The sequence below is a fragment of the Vanellus vanellus genome (genome assembly GCF_965231255.1).
Source record: "Vanellus vanellus genome assembly, chromosome: 4".
NCBI lineage: Eukaryota > Metazoa > Chordata > Aves > Charadriiformes > Charadriidae > Vanellus > Vanellus vanellus.
Window position 1 is genome coordinate 21,367,626 of NC_138909.1, and position 13,182 is coordinate 21,380,807.

Consider the following 13,182-nt stretch of genomic DNA (forward strand, 5'->3'; position numbering starts at 1 on the left):
CTACCAAGAGCAGGCAGCTGGCACTGTTTCTGCAGCTCTCAATCATTTCAAACTGGCTCACATTTGCTACTGATGTCAAGGAACAATTACCTTTTATGGAGAATTACCCCTTTCCATTGCCTACTCATGAAAAGTGACCAGGAAAAAAAAAAGAGCTTGGACTCCTGTCAGAACATCTATGCTCCAAGCACTTGCTGCAACTAGCAGTCATCAGGAGATTTGCATTGACCCACCTTCTTCCCTGGATACTATCTTTGGCATATTTTATTGTATCATTCTAAGAGGAGCAAGGAAAAAGTGCCTGCTGCTTAGGTCAAACTGTATTAAATGCACAAGTTGAGGGGGGAAAAAACTAATGCATTGCTTTTGGAAGTCTAGTGTTCAGCAATCACTAAACCACTGTACCCCAGAACTAGTCCTGGGGAGCAATGCCTGCCTATAAACTCCATTTGTGGGCCACAACAGTGCCAGGTTACAGTTCAGTTTAGTTCAAGCCTAAGGCGACCTCCACCAGGAGAGAAGGAATGAGCTTAGACCTGTATTGTCTGGGCCTTAGCACCACATAGAGCTTTTCCCAAAACCCCTGCTCAGGCTCTTGATGAATCCTGTTCAGTTGTATTCTGCTATGGCAGAAGACCACAGCACAGGAAATACCTGCCTTAGATGAAACAGAAAATTGTTTCCTTGGACTCTGATTTTTGCCTCATCAAATAATAAAAAAAGTTTTATAAAAGTATCAGTGCACTAACCAGGTAATCATGCTGCTATTGTGATCAGTCATCATTAGTCATCAGTAGGTTGGTCTGCCTCATGAATGAAGTACAACTTTTTCAGGTTGACCCCTAAGTGACGTGGCTTAAGCTAATCTCTTCTACCATTTCATTGGAACCAGTTAATAACATGCCCCTGACAAGACACACTGATCAGACAACAAGAAATAAATTGGGAAGCTTCAGGAATTGGGTTTTACTGGCCACTATGACTATACTTTTAACAGACGCACAATTCTGTTCTGGTTTGCAGCCTTCAATGGGTTAGAATTGAAATACTTGAGAAGGTAGTTCACATTGCAACTCTATTTTTCCTTCAAACATTCTTTCTTCTGAACTCTCTCTTGCTTATTGCAACTTTGCAGAATATTTTTCTTTTGGCCCGATTTCCTGGATGCATTTTGGCAGCTGGTGCTTCAGCTCCATAACAGGGTAGTATGTCAGAAATAACGGTAAATCTGTACCATACAGGAGAATTTAAACAAATTACACATCAAGGTACCAGATCAAATAACTCTGAAGAGCGACCTCTGTGTCACTGCATATGGCTTAACAAAGATCTTAGCTCAGCATGCAACCATACCTTAAAAAAACCCAACAAAACAACCAACCTAAACTATATGTTACAATATCTAGAGTGAAAATAGAGATTACAGGAAATATGTCATCACACACAACACGGTGGCAGCCTCTGCTACTAATTGCAGTGGCAGTCACTGTGTTTCAAAAAAATGATATCACAGACATTTAAAAATTACCTTTGCAAAAGGATCAGGTGACTGCCCCAGGGCAGAGAAGAACCCACTATTTAGATTGTATTCAGAAACAGAACAGGTTTACTGTATAAAGAGATGATGATTAAAGTTCATAATATAACAACTGCACTAGAGTGAAAATGTTAGGAATTTCTGTCTTCCCATTGTATATGCACAATTAATTGCCAGTGTACAATGGAAGAAGCAGTCAGATCTGGCAGATCCCTGTTTCCACATGGTGCCCTTTACTGGCTACTAGTACAGGAAACTCATGGCCAAGTATATAACAGGAATCAAGAAAAGACTGACAGGTAATTCAGCATTACAGTAGTTAATTCTAACAGAAAACTCAAAACCTTATGCCTCCAAGGTTTGACTAACCTTTACCCACAAGCAAGGAGACAAAAAGCAAAACCAGAGCATGCTCTATAAGGCACCTCACATACTCTTTCGAGGGGTCTGTCACGGCCAGAGACGCGGCCAGACTCAAAACCCACCCAGCAGAGAAGAGGACGCCCCCGCTCGCCCGCCCACCCGGCGCGGGCTGCTCAAGGGATTCAGCGCAAGTCGCCGCCGAGCGCCCGGGCTGCGCTCCTTAGAAACCGGGTCCACCCTAGGGCCACGGGGTGCCGGAGCTGCTGGGCCAGCATCACCGCCAAGCCGCCCGCCCCGCCGGAGCCCGGCGTCATCCGGAAAGACCGGAGCTCCTCCAGGCTCCTCGGCCGCCGCGGCGCGGTCCCGGCCTCCCCAGGTCCCCGCACGCACCCGCCGGCGCCGCCCGCTGCCTGCTCCTCGATCCCGGTCCCGGGGGGTTGTCCGCACCTACGTGCTCGGCTGGGCCCAGGACCCCGAGACAGGACGGGGCCGGGCGGCGGCAGGGACCGACTGATGCTCCCGGACTTGCTGCGGAGTCTGGGCGGGCGGAAACGCCGCTGCCCGCCTCGCTCGCTGCCCGTCACGGGCGGCCGGGAGGTGCGGCGGGGGCGGGAGCGGCCGCGCGGTGCTCGCCCGTGCCTCCCTCGGCGGCGCGGGGCTCCCGGGCCACTGAGGTGTCCCCAGCCCAGGGAGAGGCAGGCGCTTGTAGGGCGTGGGGAGCCTCTGGTGCCTTGTCCGGGCTTCCTAGGGAGACGGATACCCTGTCTCGGGCAAGCAAGGTCAGGAGCCGCAGGGAAAAGCCGGGCTCCTCAGCCCGTTCCACTTTGCAGAGAGGTTAATGCAGGGCACAGCTCAGGCCATGTTGGTAAGCGTTTGTCCTCCTTGCTTTCCCCAGCCCTTTGGAGAGGTCCTGGCACGACTATTGGGCACACAGCTGAGCTGCAGCAGAGATCCTGCAGCCCTTATTCTCTGAAACTCACCCCCAGGCACCACTGCACAGCACTCCTGCAAGACACCTTCTCATGTCCCAGGGTCTGTCCTCACTCGGGCTGGAGCACCACAGCTCGCCCCAGAATGGAGCACTGCCTCTGTGTTCAACAATGGCCTGTGGTAGAGTACAGTTTTCACAAGGGCTGTTCTCTCCTGGCATGTATCTTTATGGTGATTCAACACAGCTGTCTTCAAGGATTGTTAGACCCAAACAGCCTGACAAACCATGAGTGAAAGGATTTTACAACAGCTAAAGAGCTGCATGCACAACTCCCCTACTGATGCTGTTAAGTAGCCTTGGTCTAACCCCAACCTCTAGCCTCTAGGACACTGGCTCTCCAATTTTCTCCTCTACACTTACCCTCTCCTTTTTGTCTTGACCCACTCAAAAACTTAAAATTGCTGATCAAAAGTGTCAGCACTGGAGGAGAAATACCAAAGGCAGTCTCTAAAGTCTATGCTGGTGTCTCTCATGTGCAGTTCCTGGCAGCCCCATTAACAAAAATTCTCTACAAATGCATATCTATGAAATACTCCAGGCAACTCCATCACATGGACCAATGTCAGTTTGCCTACCTATAAATCCTCCTTTGGCTTCAACAGACTTCTGTGTTCAGTGTGGCTTCCACAATCACTGCCTATGGCTGGGATGAAGCAGCTCACATAAAGTATAACAGGACCAGCCTGAAGAAGGGCTGCACGTTCTTTTGCTTACAATGGAGTTCTCAATTACAAAAGACAAAATTGTAAATAAATGTTGGCCACATATGTTTCACTGACTACTCAATACCTCAAAACACAAATGTTATAGTGATCAGAGAGGCATGTGATGAGAAAACATATCCCAGCAACTGCTTATGCTCCAAAAGTGAGCTGCTCTGGGAAGCAGCAATTTGGTTGGATTCCCTGAAGCATGAGGCAGTTTGCCAGCACCCTCTTTTCCTGTTGCAAAGGTCCATAAGAAATGCAGTCACAAGTCTGGAGACTGCTCCCTAATTATGGTACATCAAGGCTGTACGGCGATATACCATACCAAGTGAGAAAGGTAAAGTGTACCCTCAGTTCACCTACCAGGAGCCTTCAGAAATTATTTTCTCACCAACAGCCTGATAATCTGAAAGTACACAGCTATAGTGGATATATCCTCTCATTTAAATTCCTGGATAATGAGCATTACAACTGGGCTATTTTTGATGTGGGTTTAAGGCCAAGTACCATTTCCACTGAAGTCAAAGAGTAAATTTTCATTTAACTTTTTACAGATTTTTTTGGTACTCTTCATGGCATGTAAGTTACATTGTTAGAAAATTGATCTGTTTAAAAAAACCCACTGGAGATACTACTACAGATTCCAACAGAAGTCTGGAACTTAAAAGATGCCAACAGTTCACACATTAAGGATGTTACCAAGTAAGATTTTTTGGTAAGGAAAACCTGTAAAACAAAGCACAACTGAAAGAGTTAAACTGAGATTTTTGTGGAAAAAAATAAACAAACCACGATGTAATTAATACTCAGCACTCTATCCTCTGCTTTCATCTCAAATGCACAAACAGCTGTGCAATAAGATTTTTAAAAGCGTGTGGCAAAAATTGAGCTCTTAATAAATTGAGACCTATGTCATGTATCAGCTGCAATGACAGCCTCAGAGCAATCCTGAACACACTTCTGCACATGCTGCAGTTGAGGTGCTGGGCACAGGCACACTGATTTCAGTGTCACATGGTTCCAAGACAGTGGTAAAACCCACCTGGGGCAAAATGTACTGAGGGCAAGACTGTGAAACAAAGGGTCTTTGGGTTGTGTCGGGGCCAGGAGGTAAGACGTTTACTGTTTGCACAGCACATAAACTTTTGTAGGAATCTGACCAGGAGTACGCTTGTGTACATGCTTCATTATCAGCAGACTCAGTCAAGATGAAGGTCCTCCTCCACATAGAATAAACAACAGGTGCTATTTTAAGAGTTTGCAATTACAATAGACAAGGCGACCAAGGAAGGTGGAAGGAAAATCCCACATAGAGAAAGAAGTAAGTTGCCCAAGATCACACAGAATTGACTTGCAGATCTCTGAAAGGGACATGCTGTCTGGGCCCTGAGGCCACAAATAAGCCTTAAGGGCTCTGATCAACCCCACCTGGGGCCTCCACCTACACCCATGAGCCCAGAAGCTCTATTTAAGCTCGGCCTGGAGGTTTTAGGTCTCATCTCAGATACAGTGGTGGAGTAGTAGTAGTCTCCAGCTTAGTTACAGGTATAACAAACTATTGAGGTCCTTAATCCAGACTTCAGCCTGGATTGGTCTTGGTCCTTACTGTCTGAGTAGAAATATGCCTGGCAACACTGGACTTGATCTTATCCTTAACCTGTAGACAGAGTTCCTGGTTTGATCTCAGACCTGCCTTATTGCCTTGATGCTGTCTTACTGTCATGGTTTAACTGCAGCCAACAGCTAGAGCCACATGGCTGCTTGCTCGCTGCCCCCAGTTGCAGTGGGGGAGAGAATCAGAAGAGTAAAAGTGAGAAAAAAACTCATGGGTTGAAATAAAGACAGTTTAGGCAGAGCAAAAGCTGTGCACACAAGCAAAGCAAAACACTGGTTCCCATCGGCAGGCAGGTGTTCAGGGACCCCACTAAAGCAGGGGTCCATCATGCATAATGGTTGCTTGGGAAGACAAATGCCATCACTCAGAATGCCCCCCCCCCCCCTTCCTTCTTCTTGCCCCAGCTTTATATACTGAGCATGACATCACATGGTATGGAATATACTTTCAGTCAGTTGGGGTCAGCTGTCCCAGCTGTATCCCCTCCCAACATCTTGTGCCCTGCCAGCCTGCTCACTGGCAGGGTGTTGTGAGGAGCAGAGAAGGCTTAGCAGCAACTAAAACCACCAGTGCGCTATGAAAAGTATTTCTCATCCCAAATCCAGGATTTTGAGGGCATGTACATAGCAGAGCCCTCCACTGTTCCTGGCTGCCATGGGCATTCACAGAGCTCCTCTAAGCTTGCCAAACACCCTCAAAGCTTCTGCAGAGGGATGTGCCAGCAGACAGCCTAGAGAAGCAGAAGGTGCAGGAGGGATGCACCAGCAGAGGCAAGAAGCATTCCTGTGTCTCCTCACAATAACAGGGAGAAGGAGCTGAAACCACTCTGAAGCAACACAGCTCTCACTTTGTGTTCTTTCCTGGACGGTATGTACTGAAAGAAAAAGCTGTACAATCATATCACACAAGCCTGTAATTCTCACTGTCCTATCTGCAAACTGCAGGGGCAGCAATAAACCTACAAAGCACAACAGCAGTGTCCTGTTGTTAATCATTTCCATTTGTATTACTGTCTCTTAACAAGAAAGGGATGAGACATTTATTGCCATGAAGTATTAAGAAGCAGGAACTTGAAAAGATGGGGCTTTAGATTGTGCCTTCCTGCTGCAGAGCTCATGTTTTGAAGCAGAACAAAATCAATGGTATTAAATGTATTTTTTTTATTTTGTAGATAGGAATCAAACAGGTAAGGATTGCAAAATAACAATGCTTCTGCTTCTTTCATGCTTTGGGAAATATTTCTGTATTCTAAGAATTTTGCTCTTAATTTTGTGGCTAGCCTGTTGAATCAGTAGTCTAGAAAATGTACTTCTGCCTGAAACATGACACACTCACTTGCCCACTTTAATCCCAGAAAGACTGTTTTGTTTGGGGTTGGTCCCTTCTCCCCCCATATAAAAGGTTTTTTGTGGGGGTGGCGGTGTTTTTGTGGTTTTGGCTCATCTACTACCTCAGGGCACTAACCGTCTTTGGAGCAGACGTGTAATTAAAAAACAAACAAACAAAAGCAATCCAGGAGATTCCTGGAATGTGTTGATGTTAACTTCCTTCTCCAAGTGGTAGAGGAGCCAATGAGGAGAGGTGCCATGCTGGACCTTGTTCTCACCAACAAGGAGGAGCTGGTGGGGAATGCCAAGCTCAAGGGCAGCATTGGCTGCAGTGACCATGAGATGGTGGAGTTCAAGATCCTTAGGGTGGCAAGGAGGGTGCAAAGTAAGCTCATTACCCTGGGCTTCAGGAAAGCAGACTTTGGCCTCTTCAGGGATTTGCTTGGCAGAGTACTGTGGGATAAAGCCCTGGAGGGAAGAGGGGCCCCAGAAAGCTGGTTAATACTCAAGGAACACCTCCTCCAAGCTCAAGAGCGATGCATGCCAACAAAGAGGAAGTCAGGCAAAAACACGAGGAGGCTTGCATGGATGAAAAAGGAGCTCCTGGAGAAACTCAAACAGAAGAAGGAAGCTTACAGAGGGTGGAAGCAAGGACAGGTAGCCTGGGAGGAATACAGAGAAATTGTCCAAGCAGCCAGGGATCAGGTTAGGAAAGCTAAAGCCCAGGTAGAATTAAATCTGACCGGGGTTGTCAAGGGGAACAAGAAAATCTTCTATAGGTATGTCAGTTTCAAAAGGAAGACTAGGGAAAATGTGGGCCCTCTCCAGAAGGAAACGGGAGACCTAGCCACGTGGCATATGGAGAAGGCTGAGGTACTCAATGACTTTTTTGCCTCAGTCTTTACTGGTAAGGGCTCTAGCCACAGCATCCAAGTTGCAGAAGGCAAAGTCAGGGACTGGGAGAATGAGGGACCACCCATCGTAGGAGAAGGATGGGTTCAAGACCATCTGAGGAACCTGAAGATGTACAAATCAATGGGACCTGATGAAATCCACCTGCGGATCCTGAGGGAACTGGCAGATGAAATTGCTAAGCCACTAGCCATCATATTTGAGAAGTTGTGGCAGTCTGGTGAAGTTCCCGCTGACTGGAAAAGGGGAAACATAACTCCCCCTTTTAAAAAGGAAATAAAGGAAGACTTGGGGAACTACAGGCCAGGCAGTCTCACCTCTGTGCCTGGCAAGATCATGGAGCAGATCCTCCTGGAAACTCTGCTAAGACACGTGGAAATTGAGGTGGATTAGTGACAGCCAACATGGCTTCAGTAAGGCCAAATCTTGTCTAACAAATTTAATAGCCTTCTATGATGGGGTTAGAGCATTAGTGGATAAGGGAACAAAACCTGACATCATCTACCTGGACTTGTGCAAAGCATTTGACACTGTCCCACAGGACATCCTTGTCTCTTAATTGGAGAAACGCAGACTTGATGAATGGACCACTCGGTGGATAAGGAATTTGCTGGATGGTCACAGTCAAAATATTGCGGTCAATAGCTCACTGTCCAAGTTGCCACCAGTGATGAGTGGCATCCCTCAGGAGTTGGTCTTGGGACCAGTACTGTTTGTCAGTGACATGGACAGTGGGATTGAGTGCACCCTCAACAAGTTTGCTGATGACACCAAACTGTGTGGTGGAGTTGACACACTGGAGGGAAGGGATACCATCCAGAGGGACCTGGACAAGCTTGAGAGGTGGACCCATGCCAACCTTAAAATATTCAACAAGGCCAAGGGCAAGGTGCTACACCTGAGTCCGGGCAATCCCGAGCACAAATACAGGCTGGGTGGAGAATGGATTCCGAGCAGCCCTGAGGAGGAGGACTTGGGAGTGATCAAAAGAAGCGTGGCCAGCAGGTCAAGGGACATCCTCCTCCTCGCCCTCTACTCTGCCTTGGTGAGGCCGCACCTGGAGTACTGTGTCCAGTTCTGGGCTCCACAGCTCAAGAAGGACAGGGAACTGCTGGAGAGGGTGCAGCATAGGGCTACAAAGACAATTAGGGGACTGGAACACCTCTCTTATGAAGAAAGACTGAGGGAATTGGGTCTCTTTAGTCTGGAAAAAAAAGACGGTTGAGGGGGGACCTGATCCATGCTTATAAATACTTAAAGGGTGGGTGCCAGGAGGATGGGGCCAGGCTCTTTTCGGTGGTGCCCAGTGACAGGACAAGAGGTAATGGGCACAAACTTGAGTATAGGAAGTTCCACCTAAACATGAGGAGGAACTTCTTTACCTTGAGGGTGGTAGAGCACTGGAACAGGCTGCCCAGGGAAGTGGTGCAGTCTCCATCTCTGGAGACATTCAAAACCCACCTGGATGCGTTCCTGTGCAACCTGCTCTAAGGTGTCCCTGCTCTGGCAGGGGGGTTGGACTAGATGATCTCCAGAGGTCCCTTCCAACCCTATGATTCTATGATTCTCCCTCCATACTCTGCACTTGTGAGACCCTACTGGAGCACTACGTCCAGCTCTGGGTGCCCAGCATAAGAAGGACACGGATCTGTTAGAGCAAGCCCAGAGGGCTGGAGCACCTCTCCTATGAAGACAGGCTGAGAGAGCTGGGGTTGTTCAGCCTGGAGAAAAGAAGGCTCTGGGGAAATCTTCTAGTCCCTATAGGGGGCCTACAGGAAAGGTGGGGAGGGACTCTTTATTAGAGAGTGTAGTGATAGGATGAGGGGTAACGGTTTTAAATGGAAAGAGGGTAGATTTAGGCTAGGCATTAGGATGAAATTCTTTACTCTGAGGGGGGTGAGACACTGGACCAGGCTGCCCAGAGAAAATGTGGATGCCCCATCCCTGGAAGTGTTCAAGGCCAGGTTGGATAAGGCTTTGAGCAACGTGGTCTGGTGGAAGGTGTCCCTGCCCATGGCAAGGGGGTTGGAACTAGATGATCTTTAAGGTCCTTTCCAACCTAAACCATTCTAGGATTCTATTAAAAAAACCACAACATTTTTTGAAACCTAAAGCACATAAATCATCTAAACTCTACTGCTGTTAAGGAAAAAAAGAAAATATAATTGTAAGGGTAAAACTTGTATGTACTGCATCATCACTGATTTCAGGGACTGTCTGGCTTTAATGGTCCACTTCATTTCACAGAATCACAGAATTTTCAGAGTTGGAAGGGACCTCTAGAGATCATCTAGTCCAACTCCCCTGCTAAAGCAGGATTGCCTAGAGCACATTACTCAGGACTGCATCCAGGCGCGTCTTGAAAATCTCCAGAGAAGGGGACTCCACAATCTCCCTGGGCAGCCTGTTCCAGTGCTCTGTCACCCCCGCCGTAAAGAAGTTTTTCCTTGTATTTGAATGGAACTTCCTGTGTTCCAACTTGTGCCCATTACCCCTCGTCCTGTCACTTGGAACCATTGAAAAGAGCCTGGCTCCATCCTCTTTCAACCCACCCTTTAGATACTTGTAAGCAAGAATAAGGTCTCCCCTCAGCCTTCTCTTCTCCAGGCTAAAGAGTCCCAGCTCTCTCAGCCTTTCCTCATAAGGGAGATGCTCCAAGCCCTTAATCATCTTAGTTGCCCTATTTCCTTAAGCATAAAAACTTTGTCAAGTGAAACAGTTAAATAAAGCTTAAGCTTTCCTGAGGTTATACTGCACTCAAAAGATTATTTTCTTCTTTCCTCTTTGTCAAAGTTTGTTTTTGAAACCGAACTACTTGTCAGAGACCTCAGATCAGAATCACAGACAGCACAGCTGTTCTGTCTCCTGGCTAGAAATAAAGGCAAACAAAAATCATGTCCCCTACATTTGAAATAATAAAAGGTCTGGTACCTGACATGTGAATAGGGAGTGCAGTCACAGTAATTATCAGCAGCTTCAGGATATACTTCAATTTCTTTTATTCCTCCCTATGCATTTGAAAACAGTAAATAGCACCATTGATTTATCACCACAGATACACTCCAAGACACTGTCGCCCACATACTCGGGAGCCCTCAGTCTGCTGGGCTCCCTAGGGTGTGTGCTGTGCCTGGAGAGGCTGGTCATACTGCTGCTGCTCCACCAAAATCCATGGGCTGAAAGGGGGAGATGCACAAAGAACAGCAAGAAAGCAAGCAGAAGGGAATGTTGCCACGAAAAGCTGGAGTCACAATACAACTGTTATATAGTTCATTGCTGCTGCTTGTTTAATGCTTTACAACTGTTACATAGTTCATTTAATGCTTTAGGAAATCAGGCTCTCACATCAGGAGACAACCTAATGCATGGGTGCTTTCTCCACTTCAACCAATTGGGTCAACCAAACAACCTTCAACCGAATTCAGCCAAGTGGGGCAAAAAAATACATTGATTCTGTTACAGGGATCACTCTAAGCTGGAAGGCATAGGCAGAGCTGGAGTCCTGAAACGGCAATTGAGAAAAGCCCTAGAGCATTTACAGCCTCACTTCTGCTCAGAGCTTTGTAAATATGTGCAAAGTTTTACCTGTGTACAACAATTCAAGAGAGATGCCTCCTCCCCAGGAACCTTGCATTCTATGCAACCAGGACACACCTGTGCTGGTGGGGACAAAGGGAAGGGCAGAAAAATAGAGTCCTTTGGCTATGGCCATCCAGCAGATTACTGACAGTCCCAGTGTAGCATTCACAGCCTGACTGCCAGGCCTCCCTTCATGGTCCCACCACCGCACACACCATATTCCACCCCTCTCCTTGGCCAGAGATGGTGCTGCAGTCCTGGCTTGAGGCAGAGCTCATGGCAGCAGTTGCTCAGAACACAGTAAGTACCAAGAAAGACCCTGGTTTTCTTTCTGTCACCATTTACCAGAAAAATCCTCCTCCCTTGCATTGTAGAAAAGGCAGCTTCTCATCCTCCTCAAAAGATCACCAAGCAAAGTTCACTATGTTTTACTGCCTCTCTTTATAATTAATCAGACTGAATGATGCTAGTGCATCTTGAGCAGTCCCTTTCTATGGAAATTATAATAAAGTTTATGGCATACAAAAGAGGGACTGTACAAACAAAATGGCATTGCTTCTTAATTCCCAAACAGAAGCCAGTCATCTGATTACATGAAATAATGAAAATTTATTTGCTATCTTTTCCCCAAATAATAAGTAACATTTGAACACTGCCTTATTCAGTGTCAGTTCACTCATCAGGCTTGCTTCTACTTGGCCATAACTTCCTCTAGCCAAGAATACTCTAGCCCTTGGGAAAAAAGCACAGTGAAGGCATGTCTGGCAGCAGTTTGATAGGATTTCTGCACAGGAAAATTCTTGCCCCAAACCATCAGGTTCCACCACTCTCACTTAGTTTGACTAATGTAGGATGAATACTGCAAACTGGGGCTGTGCAAGATCCAGGAAAGAAGTGAACAAAGCTCTGCCTGACACAGATCATTTTGCCATCTTTGCAGGCTTTTCTGCTTTTTTCATTTATTTGAGAGCCAGCACCAAACTGCTGAATTGCCCATCTTCATGGGATGTTAAACATCAGCCCAAAGTCAGCTGCTACCCCCTCAGGTATGGACTATGAATGTGGGCAGCCAGCATAAAGCAGTAGGGGGCATCTAAAGGGCCTGCATTGGTATGTTAAAGAGCTTCTCTCTGGGCCATATGCAATCATTTGGGCTGAAAATAGTGCTATTAGGTGTCAGGAACAGCACCACCCACTTCTATCTGAACCATTTATATGTATATACGTATAATATGTGTAGCCCTTTGAGCTGCCCTTCTACACATTGAGTCTAGATCCGTTCCCATTTGCTGTCTTTCCCCACCACAAATGAAGAAGTTCTCAAAAGCAAAAGGAATACAGATTGTGTATATTCATGGCAGCAAGAGTCAAGCAAACTCAAAATGCTTTTAAGGGAAAGAGATACAGTAGCTATTTTACTCTGGTATTAGGGTGCAACTGAGATTTAGCAAACATGAAAAGACACACATTTTTACTAGTTCAACTATCACATTCTGAAGCATCCTGCTTTTGTCATTACTTTTTGTATGCATATCTTTTCTAGTTTTGACCCAGGTCTCACTTTTACATCAAATCAAGTCCTCATGTGGAAAACTCTGACAAGTCATACATTTGCGACAAATGGCTAAGTTAAAAATTAACAAAAACAACAAAAGAGCCATGGACCTCAACTGCTGGTGCAGCTAAGGGAAGCTGAAAAAAGGCTCCAAGTTGTCATAGCTGCATAAGCAAGCTGATCATCCAGCTGGGTTCAGGAGGGTTGGCACAGCCCATGGTGCTACTGCCCTGTGCTCTTTAGCTCACTGGGCAAGTTTTATGTTCCTGTTTAACACCTATCATCAACATGGACACTGAACTAAAAATTCTGTGGTGCTATGGAGAGGTGGCATTTTCTATGTTCTTAATGTCCTTCAAGAGGCAAAATTTACTAATTTCTATCCCTGGCCACCTTTTCAAAATTGAATTTTCAATGTTGAAAATATTTTAATATGAGTTTTGTGAAGCTTCAAAACTGTATTGTATTTGGGACTGAAAGTAAAAATGAAATGATAAACAGAAGATCAATATTACGGAAGAAATACTGTCTTGATGACTTCAACAAGGTCAAGATTTGACCCAGTACTTATAGTCTAAGTTGAAGCTTCCCAGGG